Source organism: Giraffa tippelskirchi, chromosome 11, assembly GCF_054371585.1.
Source record: "Giraffa tippelskirchi isolate mGirTip1 chromosome 11, T2T-mGirTip1v1.2.pri, whole genome shotgun sequence".
NCBI classification, from domain to species: Eukaryota; Metazoa; Chordata; class Mammalia; order Artiodactyla; family Giraffidae; genus Giraffa; species Giraffa tippelskirchi.
The window spans coordinates 114,443,223-114,464,765 of NC_137285.1; the positions used below are offsets into that span (position 1 = coordinate 114,443,223).

Sequence of the window (21,543 nt, forward strand, 5' to 3'; positions counted from 1 at the left end):
TTTTCCAGCCAAAGTGCATGTTCTGTGCTGCACCAACCTTGGGCATCAAACAATTTCCAAAATGCCAGATAGAAATTACTAAATTAGTAATAGAATTACAGATAGAATTACTAAAAGATAGAAATGTCAGATAGAAAGATAGAAATTACTAAAAATAAGTCTAATAGGAGACTCATGAAACAAAAAAACACTCATTTTAGACTTAAAGGCTTACTACTGTATTCCAACAACGGCAGCTATTCCAACAATAGCTGTGTTCCATCTAGGACTCCAGCGAACAACTCTGCCTAAAACTACAGAGCTTTAACAATTTTTAGCTCATAAAAAAATAGTGTATTAGTGATAAATTCTTAAATGAGTGAGAGATTAAATATATTCTATTTTAAACATTTTAGAAGGGAAAAGTACAAAACTTAATTCAACCAGTATTTATTCAAACACAGGCATGTAAAATTGACCCCAACAATATCATCAAAATATAGCTTGCAATCTGAATGGCTCAGAGTAGTAATAAGACAAGGAATCTCTCACCTTCTGGTTATTTAAACAAGGTAGACAGGACTGAAGGCAATGATTCAAGTCTTCTGTGAAGCCTAAGTTAATGTGAGCTCTGGCCTTCAACATGAGAGTCAAACCATGAACTGTCCTGGGGGAATTTTTCAGTTTGGTCTTTTTCTTAAGGGAGAAAAGGACAAGATGACAAGCCCAAGCGTAGAAACGCAGAATGAGAGCCAAAGGAGCCAAGCATAAGATAAATGTGCAAAGAAAGTTTTTTACCATGGATCAAAAAGTTGACACAGTACGTGGGATCCATTTCTGAAGTGGGATGGGGGTAATAGAGACCCTACCCAAGTAGTAGCTCTGAAATAGCATTTCCTACTAAAAGGAATCAAAGTTCTGCAGAATTTGCTTCATTCTAAATCCAAGAATACACAAGAAGACACAGGACAGCAAGGCAGTTGCTATCAAAAACTGTAAGGGACACATCAAAAGGACACAGGAGCCAACTAAAGATACTCCCTTGGCCCAAAGACTGTATAATGTGAGCATCAGTAAGAGGAAACTGGGCTTCCCCAGTGGCTCAGCAGTAAAGAATCTGCCTGCAATGCAGGAGACATGGGTTCAATCCCTGCATCAGGAAGATCCCCTGGAGGAGGGCATGGCAACCCACCCTAGTACTCTTGCCTGGAGAATCTCATGGACAGAGGAGCCTGGTGGGCTGCAGTCCAAGGGGGCTGTAAACTGACCCCAACAATATCATCATGCATGCAAGAGGAAACTACAATGGAGTCAAAAGCATCCAATAATTTTAAATCTACAACTGCATAATGATAGTAAAAGAAAACCATATACCTGCTTTTTCTGTACAACCATATGCCAGATTAACCAAACAACTGATGACAGAACGTTTCCATGAGGCAATTTTGGCTAATAAACGAAGTAGGAACAAGAGGACTGGAATATGATCAGTTTACAAAGCCCGTGTGAAACAACAGATACAGGCACAGATCATAAATCAATGTCTAACATCACAAAGAAAGACACAACTGGACATCATGTGCCTCCTGGTGGATTACTAGTTATGAAACATTCCTGTCATAAAAAACAAACCCAAAAACCTTGAACCTGAAACAGATCAAGTTTCTAGGTCGAAATTCCCATTCATAGGAGAGACTGAGGACAGTGGAGCAGGATAAATACCACCAAGAGAATGCAACTGCAAATTCCAGAATAAGAGAAACTCCACAAGAAAAACAAATCACCTGTAAAGGGTGAAAAACGAGGGACACAATCTTTAAAGTGTTTTAAGAAACAGAACAACCAAAGATAACTTCAATTTTGTCTGGACCCTGATTTAAACAAACCAACTATGGGAAAACACTGATGAGACGAACAAGGAAATCTAAAGCCTCACTAGATATTGTATATTAAGTAATCATGATTAAAATGTTAGTGTGATGATATTACAGTTTTGTTTTGTTTAATTTATTTGACCATGCTTGGTCTTCATTGTGGCATGTGGGATCCAGTTCCCTGAACAGGGATCTAACCCAGGCCTGCTGCATTGGGACTGTGGAGTATCAGCTACTGGACCACCAGGGAAGTGGCGTTTCTTAAACATCAACAGTTGGTCTTTCTTAAAGAGTCACATTTTTAAAATATATTCTGAAAACTTCACAAATAACATGGTAAGACATTTTGGGATTGTTTCAAAATAATTTGTGGGAGAAGAAGCTGGGATTTGAAAGAAACAAGAATGGCCATGGGTTGATAACTGCTGCTAAGTGATGATGGTCCAGGGTGGTTCACTGCCCTCTGCTATACTCAAGTTTTCACAATCAAAATTTTGAAAATCTAAAATAATAAAAATAATAAGATATTGTTCCTGTCTTTCTCCTTCAAAATAAGGGAAAGGTGCCAAAGGAAGAGATACTTGGCACTCTTAATTCTTAGCTACCAGGTGATGGTAATCACAGCCATAACTATAATCAGCAGATAACTTTAATGGTACATTCTGCCAGGCAACATGCAAACCCTCAGCTAACTGTCACTATAACCCATGAGAAAGGCACTAGCATGTCCATTTTACAAGTGAGAAACTGGGGTTCAAAAAGAATAAAGAGGTTGCCCAAGAGCAAACAGGTAAGTGGAAGAAATGTATGTAATTCCACAAATTTATAAACGTAATGAGAATCAGAATGAGTTATGCCTTTCCAAATCAGTAACTCTTAAAGAGTGCCAGTAACTCTCTAAGCCAAGCGATCCAATGCTCTGCAGTGTGAAAGACAGCAAAATCAAGAAGTGGTGCTCTGCTGCTGACCATTTTTGGTGAAACCTAGGAAACTGAAGGGGTAATCTCTTTAAGATTTCAAAATGATAACAGCAGAAGACAAAGGGTGAAAAAACTGGACAGCATGTTTTGTGTCTCTGTATGCATGTGTGAAAATATGAAAGCAAAAGGGAAACTGTCTGAAGAGAGAAAAACAGAGCAGGAAATCCAGCAAGAAGAGAAGCTGGAAAAAAGCTTAAAACTAAACCCAAAGGAGGAAGATGGAAAAGTAAATAAATGAGTGCCTGTCAGACTGGTGTTCTGGATAAGACAAAACCCTCAGGTCTTGGACCGGGAACTGGAGGGCAGAGGAAGCAGGAGACGTCAGAATGGGTTGGGGCAACCCATGGAGAAGCCCATTGTGGGCCGTTTGTCATACTCTGTCCTATTTCACTTAATCTTAATATTTTCACTTTTCAGATAAAGAGACAGAGGCCCGGAGAGATTAAATCATTTTCCCCAAGACCTTATAGCCAATAAGCATAACTGGGACTGGGTCTGACTTCAAAGCCATGCTTTTAGGCTATGTTGCAAAATATACAAAGCTCTAGCGAGATCTACACCAAGTTAGGGAAACACCAAAATAGCCAACAGCAGAAGTACCCAAAAGGCACTGGGTATATGACAGCTCTAAGAAGTGGGCAAACCAGTACAGGGAAGGAGGGAAAGACAGGAGCACAAGTACTGGCCATCAGTGGCCCCAACCCCTTTTAGCCCAGTTACCAGAATTAGGTGAACAAAAGTAAGACAGTATCAACCATCCCATGACCATCCCATAACCTTGGACTAAAAGCCAACCAAGGTATCAAAGATGGGTAACAACCCCACTAGCAATCCCGTTTCAAAGCCCTTATTATCTATTTCAGAGACCTGATTTATTAAGGGCTTGGACTGCTTGGACTCCTTGGACTACAAGGAGATCCAAACTAGTCAATCCTAAAGAAAATGAACCCAGAATATTAACCGCAAGGACTGATGCTGAAACTGAAGCTCCAATACTTTGGCCACCTGATACGAAGAGCCGACTCATTAGAAAAAGACCCTGATGCTGGGAAAGATTGAAGGCAAGAGGAGAAGGGGACAACAGACAATGAGACAGTTGGATGGCGTCACTGACTCTATAGACAGGAGTTTGAGCAAATTCTGGGAAGCAGTGAAGGACAGGGAAGCCTGGCGTGCTGCAGTTCATGGGGTTGCAGTGAGTCGGGTCCGACTTAGCGACTGAACAACAGCAAGTGAACAGAGCGGCTAACTCCCTTTTCCCTTCTGCCCCTGCCACTGTCCGTCACATTTCACAGGCTAAGACATAGTTTCCAGCTGGTCACCTGGGTGGGGAGGGGAGAGATTCACCGTATCTCCCACGTTCCCAAGCACTCCCACTATCAAGGGGTCAAGTCAAGGTCATCTACCTAACAACTCTACCCCCAGCATGAGGCTATTTCCACATCCAGGCTTCTAGGGTGGTAGAGGGGGGCTAACTATCTCTGCCTGCAGGCCAACTTCTGCAGCCCAACTGCAGAGCACATTCCAAAGAAAAACCAGATAAACTGGCAGGTCCAGTTCCAGGCCTCCAAACCAGGTCTGCTTCTCCCCCTACATCCTCAACAAGGAAATCAACCCAGAATATTCACTGGAAGGCCTGATGCTGAAGCTGAAGCTCCAATACTTTGGCTACCTGAAGGGAAAAGCCAGCTCATTGGAAAAGACCCTGATGCTGGAAAAGATCAAAGGCAGGAGGAAAAGAGGTCGACAGAGGATGAGATGGTTGGATGGCATCACCGACTCAAAGGACGCAAGTTTGAGCAAGCTCAGGAAGATGGTGAAGGACAGACAGCCGGGTTTGCTACAGTCCATGGGACCACAAAGAGTTGGACACGACTGACAGACTGAACAACAGCAAAAGCCCAGGGAGCCAGGTGAGAGGTTCTGCCCTTCTCCCCCATCCCACCCCCAGTCTTTGAAGACTGACACTAAAGGGGAGAAGAGAATCCTGCCCGCTCTCAATATGACGAGAGGGGGGGCAGATCCTCTAGTAAAGGTTTGAGTGGGTCACACCCAACATTTACATGTTTGTTTTGAAAACATGGGTAAAATGGGCCTCCAAGAACACAAAACAAAATGAAGCATTAAGTACTCTGCACAAATACACCAGAAGAGTGCAAGTCTACTTTTGTTTCAGTGTCACAATCTATCTTAACAAATGCCACAAGTGACTTAATATGCAGTCTTTTGTTAGCCTGAAAGCTGTGGAGTCGGTAGGATCTAGGAACTGATATCAAATTTTGGCCCTGTTAACCTGGCTGTGTGACCTTGGGCAAGTTACTAACCCTCTCTGAGATTCACTTTCTTCAACCACAAATAAAGCTCTCAGGTTTAAATAAGGCAACGTTGAAGAACCGGCTCAAGACAGAATCTGGCCTGTCAGCCTTCCTTTCTTACCCAAATTCGCCCAGGGTGGCCTGGGAATTAGCACAACTGAAAGACAAGTTATGGAGTGAACTCAGCAGTACTGCTCCTCCTCCACAAAATCCGATTTGGGTGGGGAGTTTGGGGTAGTGGAAGGGATGACTCAGATAACAACCACTCCAGGACCTTTCGGCCTAAGGCTCTAACATTTTATCTCTTTAATCTACAGCTCAGCTCAAAAGCAGGCTGCAGTATCTTCCCAGAAAGGGAAAGCAAAGATTTTCAAGTGACTTCCCCAAGGTCACAGGAAGAGCCAAGTGAGGGGCTATCCAACCCTTACAGCTGGAAGTGGGGGGACCAAGATCCTAGCCCTGGAGGGACCCTCAAATGCCTTCTCCCAGTGAACTGCTCCAACGGGGAAATAGTTCTCCCAGTTCTCAACGGTGAAGGCCAGAAGCCATTCTTTCAAACTCAACACCTGCCCAAGTTACTGCCTAAAGCACATGATAAAATAACTAAGTGAATTGTGTTGTCAAAAGAACCATCTGGAATTGAGCAGTGTCCTTACAATTATTTTTGGTTTTCGGCAAAGTTCTAAAATTTCTTAAATTTTTAAGATTCCACTTTGTCTTCCCTCTGTATCCACAGGTTCCAAATCTGAAGACTCAACTAACCTCAAATCAAAAAAATTTGAAAAAAAATTTCAGAAAGTTTACCAAAAAAACACTTGAATTTGACACAAGGTGGTAACTATTTACATTCAGTAAAATATTTACACCATATTTACAACTACTTACGTAGTATTTACATTGTATCAGGTATTATGCTGTGCCATGTGTGTGCTCAGTAATGTTCGACTCTTTGAGACCTCGTGGACTGTGGCACACTAGGCTTCTTTGTCCATGGAATTTTTGAGGCAAGAATACTGGAGGGCGTTGCCATTTCCTACTCCAGGGGATCTTCCCAGCCCAGGGATCAAACCCAAGCCTCTTGTGTTTCCTGCATTAGCAGGTGGTCTCTTTACCACTGTGTCATCTGGGAAGTCTCTAGCAATCAAAGAGATGATTTAAAGTATACTGGAAGATGTGTGTAGGTTATATGCAAAAACTCTGCCATTTCCCACAGGGTTTTGGTATCTGCAGAGGTCCTGGAACCAGTTCCCTGTGGATACCAGCTCCAGTGTGTTTGGGCACATCACAGGATGTCATTACACAGTCTCCCAAAGAACAAAGATGAGCAAGTCTGAAACCTAAGCGTGTCAAGGGCTCCAAGACTACAGGTTCTAAAATCTGTAATCTGAATCCCCAAATTTCACACAGTACAAACCTGTCAGAATTCCACTGGGAAAAACTTCTGAACTTTGCAATTCCAAAAGGAAATGAGACAGAGCTGAATCATTCTTATGAATGATGAGATGCTTTTTTTTTTTTTAATTTATTATGAATTGATCCACAGAATACCAGAGGGTTTGAAACAATTTGTTGAAACTAGCACAGGTTTATAACCAAAGTTGTTCTCTGAAATTCCCCTCTATTGAAGCTCAGAAACAGCCTGGAACACTCCAAGAATAACACTGTTATGAGCTCAATACAGGGTACCACAGAAGTCTCCTGCTTGAGATTTTTCTCTCTATTCTGTTTAATTGAAGGGAGTCAGCCAGTTTCCTCATCAGCTCCTGTTAGTAGGATGACCATATGGTTTATCCTCCAAACTGGAACATCTTGAGAGTAAACGAGGGTACGATTAAAGATTGTGCATGACAAGCAGCGCAACCAGGACCATACAAGGCAAGAAGTTACACAGCCATAAAGAACAGTAGAGAACAATCCTTTGGTAATATAAATGAATAAAACCACCACAAACAGTTATTATAAGGAAGATACTGTGCATCTGGTCAGAGGACACAGCAACAAAAAAGCCCAAGGTAAAATTATTCAAAAAAAAAAAAAAAAGGCAGAGCACAGCCTGAAGCTTGAAATATAAATTAATCTATGGTGGGTTCAATTTTTCCCTATCTTAAACCAACTTACAAATCAGATTCACAACTTGACTTGTGGCCTCACATGCCTTCCAGGTCTCTTTCCCTTGTGACCTCCTAGATTACTTATCCTTTAGCATTTAGTTCACAGGCTGTTTAAACTGTAAGCCATATGGGTGGTTAACATGGTCAACGTTTATCATTAAGGAGTGATTCATCCCTCAACACTGAAGTTATACTTTCATAAGTAAAAAAATATTCCAATGTAGATAACTTCTAACAGATACTTTTAGGCTCCACACTAACACCAGTAAAGTAAAAGAGATATAAACTCTTATTACATCATTGCTCTGAATATCAATCTTAATCAACTGACCAGTAAAACAAATGGACTCGCCACATGAGGAATTCTGGGAGCACTGTGCTTTACCTTCTTCTATGAGATATAATTCACACATCCTTTTAAAAGTTTAATTCAGCAACTTTTAGTAGATTCACAGGTTGTAAACCATTGTTTTTAAATCTTTCTCCCCTGCCTCTAAAAGCCTTTATTTCCAACTAGTCTACTTATCTCTCCTAACAATTTTTAATTTTAATTTTTAATTTAAACTAGGAACCCAGATTAACACACTGTTCTATGTACCCTGGTTGACAACAGGAGAAGACAAAACTGCACATGGTCTTCAGCCCAGGTTCACACAAGGCAGTCTTAATAGCTCAAACATGGGAGTGGCCCCGATCTGAAAACACGGGGACAGAGACACACCCTGAAGTGCAGTTGGCTGTCAAGTGGAGCAAGACCAGCTTAGGGCCTCTGGCTTTGAAAACACAGGTTTTCAGTTTTCAAATCCACCAGTTTTCAGAAAGGATTCAGCTCATGTACCAGGAAGTACCTGGGTACTAACTCAAGTAGACAGTTATCTTGGATTAATAAACAGTCTCTTAAATATGCAAATATACTGGCAAAGGGTCAGTCTGCCATTCACACACGAGTGTGAATTATTATTTGAATTATATTTAAGGCCTAGACAAAGGAATCTGATGAGAGGGGCAAAGATTAACTCCAGAGTCTGGAATACTTTCAGGAACAAGATACATTTGATAGCAGTCATACCTGTTTCTGCTTTCTTAATGGAAATCAACCCTGAATACTCATTAGAAGGACTGATGTTGAAGCTGAAGCTCCAATACTTTGGCCACCTGATGTGAAGAGCTGACTCACTGGGAAAGACCCTGATGCTGGGAAAGATTGAGGGCAGGAGGAGAAGGGGGCGACAGAGGATGAGATGGTTGGATGGCATCACCGACGCAATGGACATGAGTTTGAGCAAGCTCCAGGAGATAGTGAAGGACAGGGAAGCCTGGCATGCTGCAGTCCATGGGGTTGCAAAGAGTTGAACATAATTTAGTGACTGAACAACAAAAACACATGTAGCTCCAGCCTACTGAGATATCTCTTCTGTACACCTATCACAGCCCTTCAAAATAGGTAACACCAGCCCACTTTCCAGATGAGGAAACCAAGGGCACTGAGAAACTGAGATGCAAAGAGGGCAGCAAAGGTGGGGAGGCACCTGTCTGCCTCTTGCTCTCTCATCTCACACCCAGAGCTGAAGCTTTCAGAACTCTAGCAGGGATTCCTCAGGGGCTCCACCAGCAGGTCCAGGGCCCTGAAAATAGCTACTCTACCAAAAAACAAGTTCCATACAACCACCTTTGTGAAGAACTTTTAGAACCCAGTCCCAAAGTCAGGAGAGTGGCCTCCATGCCAGAAGGAAGACATTTCCCTTTGAGTGCATGAAGGTATACCCTGCCACCCACCTTTAGAAGTTCGTGCTACCACTTGGCAAGGAATAGCCTCAAATATTACGTATTTACTGATGGATTTCCTCTACTTTTATGAATAGGGGAAGTGTGGTTCAAAGAGATTAATAGTCTCAGACTTGACGGGATGCCTCAGCCTCTCCTGGATCTCAATCATTCGCCTGAGACTGTAAGTCTGGCTCTTCGTAGCAACTGCTTCAGCCTCAGGTGTTCTTCAAGAGTCAATGCCCAGGCTGACCTGGCAGGAAATCCAGGAAGACCTGGGATACAAGATAGCATGTGAAGTTGCTGTTTACTGAGCATTTATTAAGTGTCAGGCATACAGGAGGCATTCTATTAAAATTTACCGATGGCAACACCGAGGCTCAGAGAGGAAGTAATTTGTTTAAGGACATAGGACAAGTGTGGCTGAGCCAAGACTCCAACTAAGGTGTGTCCAACTCCAAACCTGCGTTTTTAAATGTACGTTATTATCTTGCCTTTTTCCAAACCAGAATCAGGAAGCTTCCAGATTCCCAAACTAGTCCCTTCCCTCCCTTTTGCTTCTTTCATTAATTGAACATAATGAAGTTTTAGATCCTATACCAGCTCACAACTGGCAATGAACTGTCTGTATTACTATTTGAGAGTCGCGTTCATTACTCTGGAGGGTATTGGGGGGTGGGGGGAGGTGTTTGTTTAACAACTGGGTCCCACTCTAATCCCAAAATGGTATCTGGCAAAAAAAAAAAATTTTTTTAATTTTAAAAAAACCTTCCCTTCAAGGCCTAGTTACAACATCACTTCCTTTGCAAAGGTTTCCTTATTCCCCACCACTGAGCAATACAGCTCTCTGGCTATATCATGAGTAATGAACACAACCCTCAAACAGTAGTACAGAAGGTTCATTGCCAGTCATGAGCTGGTATAGATCTAAAACTTGATTACAATCAAGTTTCCCCACTAGATATTTTTTTCCTTTATTTTGATATTACATAAACACATGTTCCTAAAAACTACAAATGTGTAAAAATGAAAGCATCCCCCCCATCCCAATCTATTCCCTCAAACCAACCCATCAATAATACATAATCTCCCATATCCTTTCGGATAGAGATGCAAACATGTTTCATGAAAATTTCATCAACTCGAAGACATCAGTGACTGTTAAAGGCAGTATGATTTTATTTCTAAGAAATATTGTTATGAAACACCTTGCCAGAGCACCGCCTTATGACTTAGAAAATGTATTTTATATATATTGAAACTTTATCATATGTTAATCTTATGCAGGCATAAAAAGGAAACTATAAGCAAACAAAAGTGGGTTAGATATACTAAACTTCTCAGAGAGATCAAGACCCATGCCTTTCCACACAGTGTTGCCCTCTGTGCCAACAAGAGAACTGGCGACATCAAGAGCATTTTTAGGAACGCTTGGCTACTGACTATAGAATTTTCTTCCTCTCCACTGCACTTGTTCTGCAGGCTGTGATGAGTGTACGCAACCACGTCATGGGTCATGACCACCACTTGGCCAGCCATGGTTGTAGGATGCATCTCAATTTTGGAAACATTCAAATAAGGGGAAAAAATTGCACCTTGGGACTAATGAAATATGAAATAACACAGCTTCCCCACTGGACTGTGATCTCTTTAATCTCTTCACATGACTGTTTTTGTTGCTAAGCTGGAAGCTCTGCAGGGGTGTTTTACTGATGGTCATTCATTGACCACCCTTGGCTGGATCACCAAATCCCAGGCACATGGTAGTACCTGCAAAGGTTCCAATGTAACAGTTCTATGCAAAGCTGGGAATATCTGGATTTCTAAGTGCCTAAGGTGGAGAGAAGAAAGAAGAAAGAATAAAAAGCTGAGGATGGTTCACCAGCAGCAAACCCATGCTCATCTCTGGGATGCTGTCACGATCAGCCTTCCTATGCCCTTGTTCTGCAGTATCAAGGGGGACCATGTGAGACCCTCTATGAACATCCCCACTACTCAAACATGAAAACTACCTCTGCAAACACTCAGGCAAGAATTAGTCCTTAAACCCCTTGCCAAGGAGCCTGATGCTCACCTCTATAATCACATCTGGAAACAACTGCTACCTTCCCAGGGGGTAACAGATGCATGGTGAGCACAAAGAAGGTAGTTCTGCTCATCACCTCTCCTGCATATTTCTGTGTAGTCATATCTTTAAAACTAACAAGATCTTAGTGAATTCCATGAAGGGTTAGTATACGCTCCTAGGTACATCACCTCACAAATACAGGAAAAAGCCTATTTAGAGTTAGGATGCATGGCCAAATTTAGCCTGATTCCATCTGAAAGTAAAAGTTAGAATACCTAGAGTAATAATTCCTCATCAGATAATTCCCAATAATTCTCAACATCTGAGGTCTCTTAGAAATACAAAAACACTGCACCTCTCCCAGCCCTCCTAAGGCCCCAGAGCTGATAACCCAGTCTGTGGAAAGCTCCATGGAGGCTGTGATGCACGTGTTCAGGTGGGAACCACTGGTGAGGCAGAGGCTCCCGGGGACAGGAATGGAAAGAGGCTGCCCTGGGTTTGAGTCAGAACCATCCTGAATTAGCCATGTAAACAGATCTATGTGCCGAGAACTAGAAACCCCAAAGTCAAAAGGTGGGAGGCCTGGAAGGGAGAATGAGAGTGTTCAGGAAGGCTGAGTAGGGAAAGAGACAGACAGTCTTACCCTGCCCCCCCCCCCCCCGCCCAGTGCCTGGCACACAGCAGGGACACAAATATTTGCTGAATGAGATTCACACATTTGATAAACACATAGTCATGTACATCAGGTAATTTCCACTAATCTACCTACTGTGTGCAGAATTCCTGAAATGGCCCCAGCAACTCAAGGCAGGAGTCCCCCTGTGGATTCACCAGTGGCACAGATTCTACTTTTGGCTCAGACTCATTGGATATCTGAGTAGAGATGTTCTAGAAGCATCTCCCTCTTTAAGAATTCCTAGTCATAAAGGAAGTTGCTTTTTGCCTCCAAATCACAGATAGCTCTTCTTCTAAAATCACTTTTGCACTTGATTTTTTTTATTGGCATATAGTTGCTTTACAATGTTGTGATAGTTTCTGCTGTACAGCAAAGTGAATCAGCTATACATATACACATGTCCTCTTTTTTAGATTTCCTTCCCATGTACTTGATGATAAGGTAAAATGCAAAGGTGGAAGAAAATTAAGGAGGTATTTTTAATGAACAAAAAAACTAGAAACATTTTGTCAAAATAAGAATCATGCTGGTCTTATCCTCCCGACTATTTACAACCAAAGCAAATTTTGAATTATGGGAATTTCTTGACTCTGCCAGTATGAAACGCTATTAAATAGCTTGTTTTCTGTTTTCCTTTCAATGAAAATACCTGATGAGGTCTTCTAAGTATTCCAGATTTCAATACGGGGTTGAGGCTTCCCTCAGATGATGGAGCCCTTTCTAACTCTAACCACTATTGTCTCCCAAAAGCTTTGAAATGAAAAAGCAGTGAAGGAGAAAGGGTTGAAAGAGATTCCACCAAAGGAAGCATCGGCTCACGGATGTTTCAATGGGTTTGGAATCAGTTAGCCCCCAAGACACCCCCAGCCACGGTGATGGGTGATCTGAAAATGAAGCATATCAAAATGCTATTGATAAGCTAAATTACCAGACAGCTTATCTGAGGCCCACATCCGCCATATGGTGCCCCAACTTCTGCCGCCTGTTGCTGCCGTAACAATAGGCACGCCTACCCAGAAAGCACCGTCGGACAGAAACCCAGCAGCAGCGGCATGTGGGGCGGCTACTGTGTTTACATTTTATTTTGCGCTATTAGCTATGTGCCTCTCCCTATCCCAGGAGTGACTTGAAACACACACACACACATTCAATGTCAGAGATCCGAGTTACCTGCAGGACACATGTGTGCACACTGCATGTGTGCACGTGTGTGGGTATATATCAGGTGAACAGAGAGAAAACCAGATGTCAACTTCAGAAACGGAGCTGCCTGATGGGGGAGGGTGAACCAGGCCAGCTCCCAGCTAGAGCTGCAAGCAGACAATGCACTTTTCTCCAAACACTCGGGCGGGCAGGCCTCAGGGAGTGGCTATTTAAAACACTTGGCTCCTTTTATTTCACCACCAGGGAAGTGAATCCGGCTCTTAAGTGCCAGAGCAAATGAAGTCATTTGGTTTCCGTGGGCTCCCTTTGCATTTTAGCAGCAGAAATCAGACTGGATGCAAGTCGGAAGGTCCAGCTGAAGTTGTTCTTACTTCCAATTAAAATTGATTCCACAGAGGATTTGGCACCTGGGCTTCATTAACTTTTTTTTGAAAAGACACTAAGGTTATGGAAAATATAAAGCACATTGGACACTGGAATGAGTACTGTCACAGATGACCCCTTTCACAAAATGCCATCAAGTATGACCACATAAGGACCTTCTAAAGGCTTGGTTGATATAAAAGATTAACAGTGAGTTTTGTCAAACGAATTTATAAGATTTCTGCCTTTCTTTCTTTCTGTTCTCTCAAAAGAAAGTTTGTCTTTGCAGAGATTATATCATTAACATAATAAGATATCTATTTAGCTAATTTTCTATCAGAAAAAGACATTGGTTTCCAAAGAAAACTCAACAGCATATAGCATCTGGTTATGCAAAAATGCCCAAGATGCAGGTCTGGATATAGTACAAAGCCAAAAAAAAGGTCTGTTTCTTAATATTCAGATCTAATTAACTATTATAGAAAGCCACTCATTTCATCCCCCCAATTAACCACACCTAAGCAGACAACATTCTTGGATGAACTTTTCAAAATTTCTTAAACATTCTCAGTCAAAAAAAAAAAATCTCCTTTCAAGTTAAATTGAGATTGCACTTGAACTCCATCCAAGAGCGGAGCTGAACTGAATTATGATAATTAGAAAGCTGTGCCTATAAAAAAGCAGCACAGTTCATGCATTTTTTTTTAAAGTTCATGCCAGAGAATATAAGTTCAATATGTTCTCACATAATTAACATTTCCCACCATTAGCAGCAGTTTTTCAGTTTATATATCAGTAAAAACAACAGCACCCGCCATTGTTGTATCTGCCCCACCAATAGTGTTTCAGTCACTTCACATATACATCTAAACCTGTCAGATGCCGCAAAGCAACCAGAATTTCCCAATGGAGACAATGGTGGTGCTTAACTTGTTCATCAATACCGACTTTTTCTTTTAAAACCCTTTTCCAATTCTGGGCCCAGCTCCTCAAACTAAAACTACTAGTGAAATCCAATGACAGAGCCTTAAAAACTAATGTGAAAAGGGCAGGAAGCATTGCATCAGGATGGTAAATACTTGGGGGGTGGGGGCCAGCAATACCGCCAGGACAGAGCCTTCCTCTCTGGGCCTGCCATAAAACTAGAAAAGACAGCCTCTTAGGAACTCCCCCCATCCCTTATCCAATCAGAAGAGAGACTAGTGGTTTCACAGTTAGCCAGGCAGGACTCCCAGACTATGGAAAGTATTTTCTGTGAATCCTCCCAACCATGCAAAAAGCCAGTGGACAAAAGGAGAACTTAAGAGCTGAAAGCGACCCACCCAGTAAGAAACACTGTCCTGAAAGCCCACTCTTCAGGGCATCCCATTTGCTTTGACTAAAATAAAAATATACATTTCAAAATTCTCTTATGTTGCACCACTACAAAGCCCTAATGTATCTTAAGAAACGGTTGGATTGCCACTGTGAGTTCAAACTCAGGAGTGTGTCGAGGAAGCTTATGATGACAATCTTACAGACTGAAAACTCTCAACTGTCCACAGCTTTGAAACAAAACTATGTAAAAACCTACACAAGAACACTCCAGATATTTAGATCCAAACATTCTAGCATTTCACAAACTTATCCCAGAATAGGGAAGCCCCCAAACATCCTTGATTTCAGAAGTATTCAATAATTGCAATACAAAGGGGTCAAAATTGGCATTGGTATCTGTCAAAAAGGCCAACTCTGAAACATTAAGGTGCTTACTATGGATCTGAATTACTTGATTTTATCACCTTTGTGAACAAGAAACTAAAATACATCACAGATACTGTTCAAACATGATTTGGGATCTAATTTAAACACCACAGGGTAATCTGTGGCTTCTACAGATAAAGTAAGAAAAAGCGCCACGCAGCTGTAAGAGATTACGCCAGTCACCGGTCAGTCCCCAATAGCCCAGCAGCACAGCCGGAGTCTGTCAAAGGGCAGTAAGCTTACAATACACTTTGCTTGCCGAGTTCAGAAGTAGGACATTCGCACTCTGCAGTTCCAGTCACTGAACTCGAAAAGAGGAAGCTATGATGCCCGCATTTATCAACAGAAAGGTGGGCTCTGAGTTCGTTGCAGTTTTACAGAGAAAGCTGGACACTCCCTCTGGCCAGTATTCTTCAGTCTTTGGGAAAAAAAAAAAAAACCCAAAAGAAAAAAAAAGTTTTTATCACTGAACAGATCCAACCTCTAAGCACAGCTTTCACTCTGCAGTATTTTTCCTCTCCTTTCGCAATCTCTTTATTGGAAACAAGATAAAATGCCTAAAATACAAGCTTAAAAGTGTTATCTACACACTGTTTGTATGTGAGCACAATCATTTTCCATACATGGGATCATACAGGCAGTTATTTGCATCAACCTTTTGAGTGATAAGACACCACAATTATCATTTGCAGGCAGTTTAATTATGCTCATGATTAACACATAATAACACAAGAGATTAGAGAGAAGAGTAATCCCAAAGACGCACAAACTCCTGTCCCACCATGTATAACAGATCAATCCATTTCAGAAGCAAGAAACTTAAAATATTGTTAATGGCACAGCTCATTCCTTCAAAGGCCTATCTAACATCTGGGATCTACATTCTCTAACTGTCCCCATTACACATTTTCCCACTGAAAATGTGACAACAAATATGATCTAGATCCCCATGATAGACTACAAGTATATTCCACCAAATTTTCCCATTAAGAAATGCCCTCTTACACTTGCTGTCCTGTATTGTCATAACTAGCAAAATTCAGAATTGTTTGTTAATGACTGAAACTCAAGCAGCAAAATACCCAAACATTTTTTTCCTTATGACTTGCTTGTCCTTTTTCTTAAAAAAAAAACAAAAACAAAAACAAAAAACCTGAGGGTACCAATGCCCAAAGCATGTATGTGAACATATTCTTTCTATATAAAGCAAAAAAGAGGGAGGGGCAGAGGAGAAGAAAGGAGGAAGCTGACTTTCCCCAGGCTGCCCCCTCAACCCTACCACCAGCAGCTCTTACGTATTAGTATGCTGCTGGGGTCTAGGCACACACTGTACCATGAAGCAAGGAAGCATCTCTCCATGAGAAATTCAGTTCAGTCTGACTCAAATTAAGATAGCATGTCCTCTTTCTTTAAATTAAATTTCATTAAGTATATGCCATGGTGAGTCCTGGTTTATGTTTTGGGAAAAGAAGAAAAAAAAAAATTCTCCAATAATCTCTCTCAGGCATGTTCCCTGAATGGAGTCCTATTTGTTACTTTATAAAAGATCACACAGAGGAGGAATCGACACAAAAAATTCTTTCCTTTAATAGTTTTTTACTCTTAAGTGTCAAGGCAAAGTGTCACACTGGTTTTATTTCAAACTTGTAAAGAGAAAGAAAGGGAGGAAGAAAGGAAAGGTAGTCTGATATTCTCCTAAAACAGTGAACCAAATAGTACTTAATCATTAAAATAAAAATAAAATGGTCTACATTGGCACTTTCATACCATCGGCAAGAACCAGTAACGGATACAGCTTATCAGCTCATTATTTTACACCACCAACAAAAGAATTATAAACTTGGTCCAAAATCTGAAACCTGAGAGTCCAACACACAGTTGCACATACAAAGAAACACTAAACAAAAATATCTGTGACCATTTATGGAAATAGTGAAATTAGAAAAAAATCAGCCTTTCCCCTAAAAAACAATCAATTCTAAACCTCACTGTTGACAAAGGTTCAACTAATACATTTGTCTTTCCAGAGCGACTTTGTAATTCGTTCTACTATTTCCTTCTAAAAAGGAAAGATTCTTCCAAAGTTGGATCTAAGTCTGGCCCTTACAAGCATTCAGATGTGCTTGGTGCTCATAGTTCCTGCTATTTACAGAAAGGCACAGGCCCAACAGTGAAAGGAGGAAACACTGGGCAAAGCTTGACGTCTGTTCCTCAACCACCCCACAGTACCCTGGCAGAGAAGCCCCCGTGCATAAGACACCAGTCAAGATTCACTGCAAGCTGCAGAGAACAGAGCCCACTCCTTGATCTGAATTTGCAGTGGGATCACATCTTCCTGAAGGGATCTGTCTATTCAGGTAACCACCTGCAGGCACCCAGCACACCACAAGCCATCAGACCACCTCAACTTCCAGAAACAATCAAGGGAAAGGGTGGGGAGGAAGAAAAATGTGGGCTGGTTGTCCTGAAGAACTGACAGTGTTCTACTCATTGCACTATCTGTAACATTTTTTAAATACATACATATTTGTTTAAAACTCTTTTGAAAGCTAATAGGTCTTACAGACCTTTCTGTCCCAAGACCTGGGCTTCCTCCAAGGCACTGTTATTAAAACTCGGCCTTTTTACATGACCCGCTGCTGGAACATCATCTGTCTCTAACTTTTCAGGGCTTACTGAGGTCAATTTTCATTTCTGCAAATCACAGGCAGCCACTTGCTTCTGAGAAGTTAACAAGCCTCCTGAGAAATGCTAATGGCCGGTATTCCATTGTTTCATAAATATTTTTATACAGTGACACCATTCAATTTTAAATAAATCTTTAAAAACACAATTAAAAAGCAAAGAAAATTAAGATCTGGATTTTATTTTCGTGGGAGAAAAACAAGGGAGGTGTGAAGCCCTCCATTGTCTTCAACTCATTTAAAATGTTGCTCCGGTTTAAAAAAAAAAAAAATACAAACACTTTAAAAGAAAAAAAAAAGGAAACTCATAGAAGTTGAACTTTCTTTAAAGCGGGCCTCTGGACTTTAGAACAAAACAAATGTTGCTGCTACGAACAAAGAGAAGAAATGCACTGATTTTCTCCCCTCTGGGATCATTTCTCTTCCAATAAACAAACAAATCCCCCAGTATTTCCTACCGAAGGGAAGTTTTCCAGGGAGAGTCTCCTCCAGGATTTGGTGGTAACTGCGACTCAGTCTTTTTTGGACACAATGTTTCTGCTGACTCCTGAAAATTTTCCACTTGAATGTGCAATGAAGCGGCGGCGGCGGCGGCAGCAACAGTCCTGGAGAAGCGGCAAAGATGACCGTGCCTCCTTTCATCTTTGAGAAGAAGGAGCGAAACCCCCGCCAGCAGTACAAGTCGGCGCAGCCCCCGGGCCGGCCTCGGGGGACCCCGGCGCCTGGGGCAGCAGGGGAGGCGCGGTGGGGGGGATCGGGCCGGCTTCGGGCTCCCAGGCGGCGCCGGCGGCTCTCCCCGCCCGCGCTCGCTCCGAACTTCTGACTTCTCCCAGAAAAACGTGGAAACTGCCCGAGGGTGTGTGCGTGTGCGCGCCGGCAGGCGGACGGGCGCAAGAGGGGGGCGCGGGGGGCGCGGCGCGGCCGGCCCGGCGCCTGCAAGGCCGCCTGTTGCCGCGCGGGCTCCGCTGCGCGCGGCCCAACTTGGCGTCCCGGCAACTCCCGCGGCGGCGCCCGGCCGCTCACCTTGAAGGAGCGCGGGGAGGCGGGCGCGGGGGCCCGGCCCCGGCCCTCCGCGTGCCCGCTCCTCTGCCCGCCCGCCGCACACAAAGCAGAGTCCGGAGAGAAAGAACAGCCGGGGCCGGATGGGGCTGGCCCCCACCCCCGGCGCCCCGCGCGCCCCCCGCACCCAGCATCAGCTCCGCGCGCCAACTTACCTCGGCGAAGGGAGCCGCCGCAGCGCCTGGCGAGTCCGAGGCAAACTTCGGCGCCGCTTCCCCCGCCTTCAGCTCGGAGCCCGGCTCCCTCCCGATTCCCGATCCCCGGGCTGGGCCACCCCACCCCTGCCTATAGCACCGCTTCTGCCCCGGGGCTGGCTGGACGAACTGGGCAGCTGCCCGCGGCTCCGGGCAAAGGTGGACGGGGTGGGGGGGATTCACTGCATGGCCTGTCCCCGGACGCGGCCGCCCCGAGCCCGGGCCCCGCCGCACGGACTGGCCCGCAGGGTGGAAGCGAGTCTGCAAAGTGCTTGATGGGCGCCCGCGGCGGGCGGCGGGGCCGCGGCGGCGGCTGCAGAGGCTCGGCTCGGCTCGGGCGGCGCGGCACGGCGCGAGCGATGCTAAGAATGTTCGGAATGAGGACAGGAATGAAATGAACGCCAGGACCGAACTCGCTCCGGAGGGGTGGGGCCTCGGTGACGTCATGCGGCCTGCCGCCCGGAGCCGGGGGCGGGGCCTGCCGCCGCCGGTGACGTCATGGGGATTCGGGGCGGGCCCGGCTGGGCAGCCTAGCCGTTGGGGCGCGCGCGGGCTCCCTCCCGAGGGGCAGCGGGGCGGAGTCTCGCGCCCACGGGGGAGCGGGGCGCGCGCGGGAGCCGCCCTGCCCCTTCCCGGCGCGGGCTCCGGGCTTTGTCCCGAGCTGGGCGGGGCGGACTAGGGCAGGGAGGGCGCCTCAGAGGTGGCTGCGCCGCGCGGAGAGCTCTGGAATCCTGGGTTCCCTCCTCAGGGCTGGCGCCGAGGCCGGAGCTGCGGTCGCCGCGCCGGCCCTGCCTCAGTTTCCTTGTTCCTGGGCGCGGAAGCTCGCGCGGCCGCCTGGAGCGCTCCTGGACTCGCGGAAGTCTGCAAGTGCGGGGAAGAGAAGTTTCTATTCTGAAAATTCACGTCGTTGTCCTCAAGCGCGGTGGACGCCTTCCCGGGGCCGGATTCTCAGCCTGCCATGACTTCCCCTCTTTTCCACTTTACAAAAGTTCAGGGCTCTCATTCAAGTCGAAGTCAGACCTACTGTTGGGAAGGGAAACCTTTAGCATAGCAAAGAAGAGAGAATTGCGGAGTTCGTAATAATCCTGCCCTGCTAACACGGTCTCCTCTGAGTCGCTCAAGAAATCGAGTTCACTCATCCCTGCGAGTTGTACTTTTCGAAAGCAATGGGTCAGGTAAAAACTCCCTAAATTTTTAAAGGCTACCTCCGACAGTTTCACGTCACTTTTTTTTTTTTTTGCGGGGTGAGAGGAGGGATAAACTTCATTTACACATAGAATAACTTTAACCCTACCTTTCGAAGTACTGACGCTAAAGTGACATAGCAGACCCCGTGGGTAAATCAGAAAACACCTGGATAAAGCTAACCCACTGTGGCAGAACTGTCTAAAGTTTGGGATAATTGTAACCGACAGTTTCACTTAGATAAAAGTTGCAAAGCAATCCTGTCCTGTTGACTTCTTTCTTTGGGGCACTTTGCTGTCCTTTTTAGTTGGGGCCACCAGCATACATAATGCCGCCTATTTTGTGCCCCCAGGAGTCCCCCTAAATATGGGTAACTGAGAAAAGCGGAATGTGACTGGAGACAGCACATTTTCTACAAAGCATAGCTTCTATTAGCGCATTTTTAATTGAAATTTTTGTTCAGAGAATTGAATGCAGTTGTAAAAAAATAACAATACAGAGAAAACCTTTGTTCACTTTGCCCATTTCTCTCACCAATGGTAATGTCTTAACTGTAATATCACAATGGGGATATTGACATTGATACAATCCACCGCATCTTATATACATTTCCCTTCTGGTACTCATTTGTGTGTGCCACAGTCGGGATATTGAGATTGATACAATCCACCGAATCTTACACACGTTTCCCATTTTACTTGTACTCATTTTTGTGTGCCTGTATTTAGTTCTATACAATTTTCTGTGGTGGCTAGGTATCCACCACAGTCAGGTGCTGATTAATTTTAACTCTCTCTAGTTTGCATGCAGTAACGCAGTGATACAATGAGGCACTCAGTAGTGACAACCACCATAACACACTGGTTTTTGGACATTTGTTAGGAAAACATAAAATTAATTTGGTATTACAGCTGTACAGGGCATATCTGTCTCCAAATACCATCTTTTAAATAGGCCAGAGAGAGTCTATATTCCAGATAGTAGGGTTTCTAAATCACTATTTGTAGCCCAGTACACCTGAGTGCCTTTCCGACACTAGCTGCCCTTTCACAGTCACCTGGCAATATGAGGTCTCCCAGTTCTTACTGAATTCAGGAAAAAATCCTTTGCCTGTGATTCAAAGCTCTTCATGACCAGTATTTTCTCCAACTTCTCCCATCTACATGAATATTTTTTGAGATCCTCCTCAAAAACCTTTTCTTCCAGGTAGACTACTCACATAAATATGTCCTCCCTAGCACCCTCAAAACTCCTTGCTCAGACACACTACTTGTTTTCTGTTGAAAGTGAAAGTCACTCATTCATGTCTGACTCTTTGAGACCGTATGGAATAGTCCATGGAATTCTCCAGGCCAGAATATTGGAGTGGGTAGCCTTTCCCTTT

At 43.9% G+C, this 21,543-nt stretch overlaps 1 protein-coding gene and 1 long non-coding RNA gene across 9 annotated transcripts in view; one reads left to right on the forward strand and one right to left on the reverse strand.

Moving 5' to 3' along the window:
- The window catches only part of TEAD1 (TEA domain transcription factor 1), a 267,595-nt gene extending 248,242 nt beyond the window's left edge, over positions 1 to 19,353 (reverse strand). For 4 of the 7 annotated variants that reach the window (XM_081543108.1, XM_081543105.1, XM_081543102.1 and 1 more), the window contains exon 1: positions 18,936 to 19,353. The gene's annotated coding sequence lies outside the window, so the exon portion shown is untranslated. Of the gene's footprint in view, positions 1 to 18,179; positions 18,327 to 18,935 lie in introns of all 7 variants that reach the window. The other 3 variants (XM_081543109.1, XM_081543106.1, XM_081543103.1) reach the window with 1 other exon arrangement.
- Positions 19,354 to 19,472: 119 nt separating this feature from the next.
- LOC145526742 (uncharacterized) overlaps positions 19,473 to 21,543 on the forward strand; it is a 127,367-nt gene continuing 125,296 nt past the window's right edge. Inside the window, exon 1 of one of the 2 annotated variants that reach the window (XR_014069138.1) lies at positions 19,473 to 20,149. This is a non-coding gene — a long non-coding RNA (uncharacterized LOC145526742). The remainder of the gene's footprint in view (positions 20,150 to 21,543) is intronic. The other variant, XR_014069139.1, reaches the window with a different exon arrangement.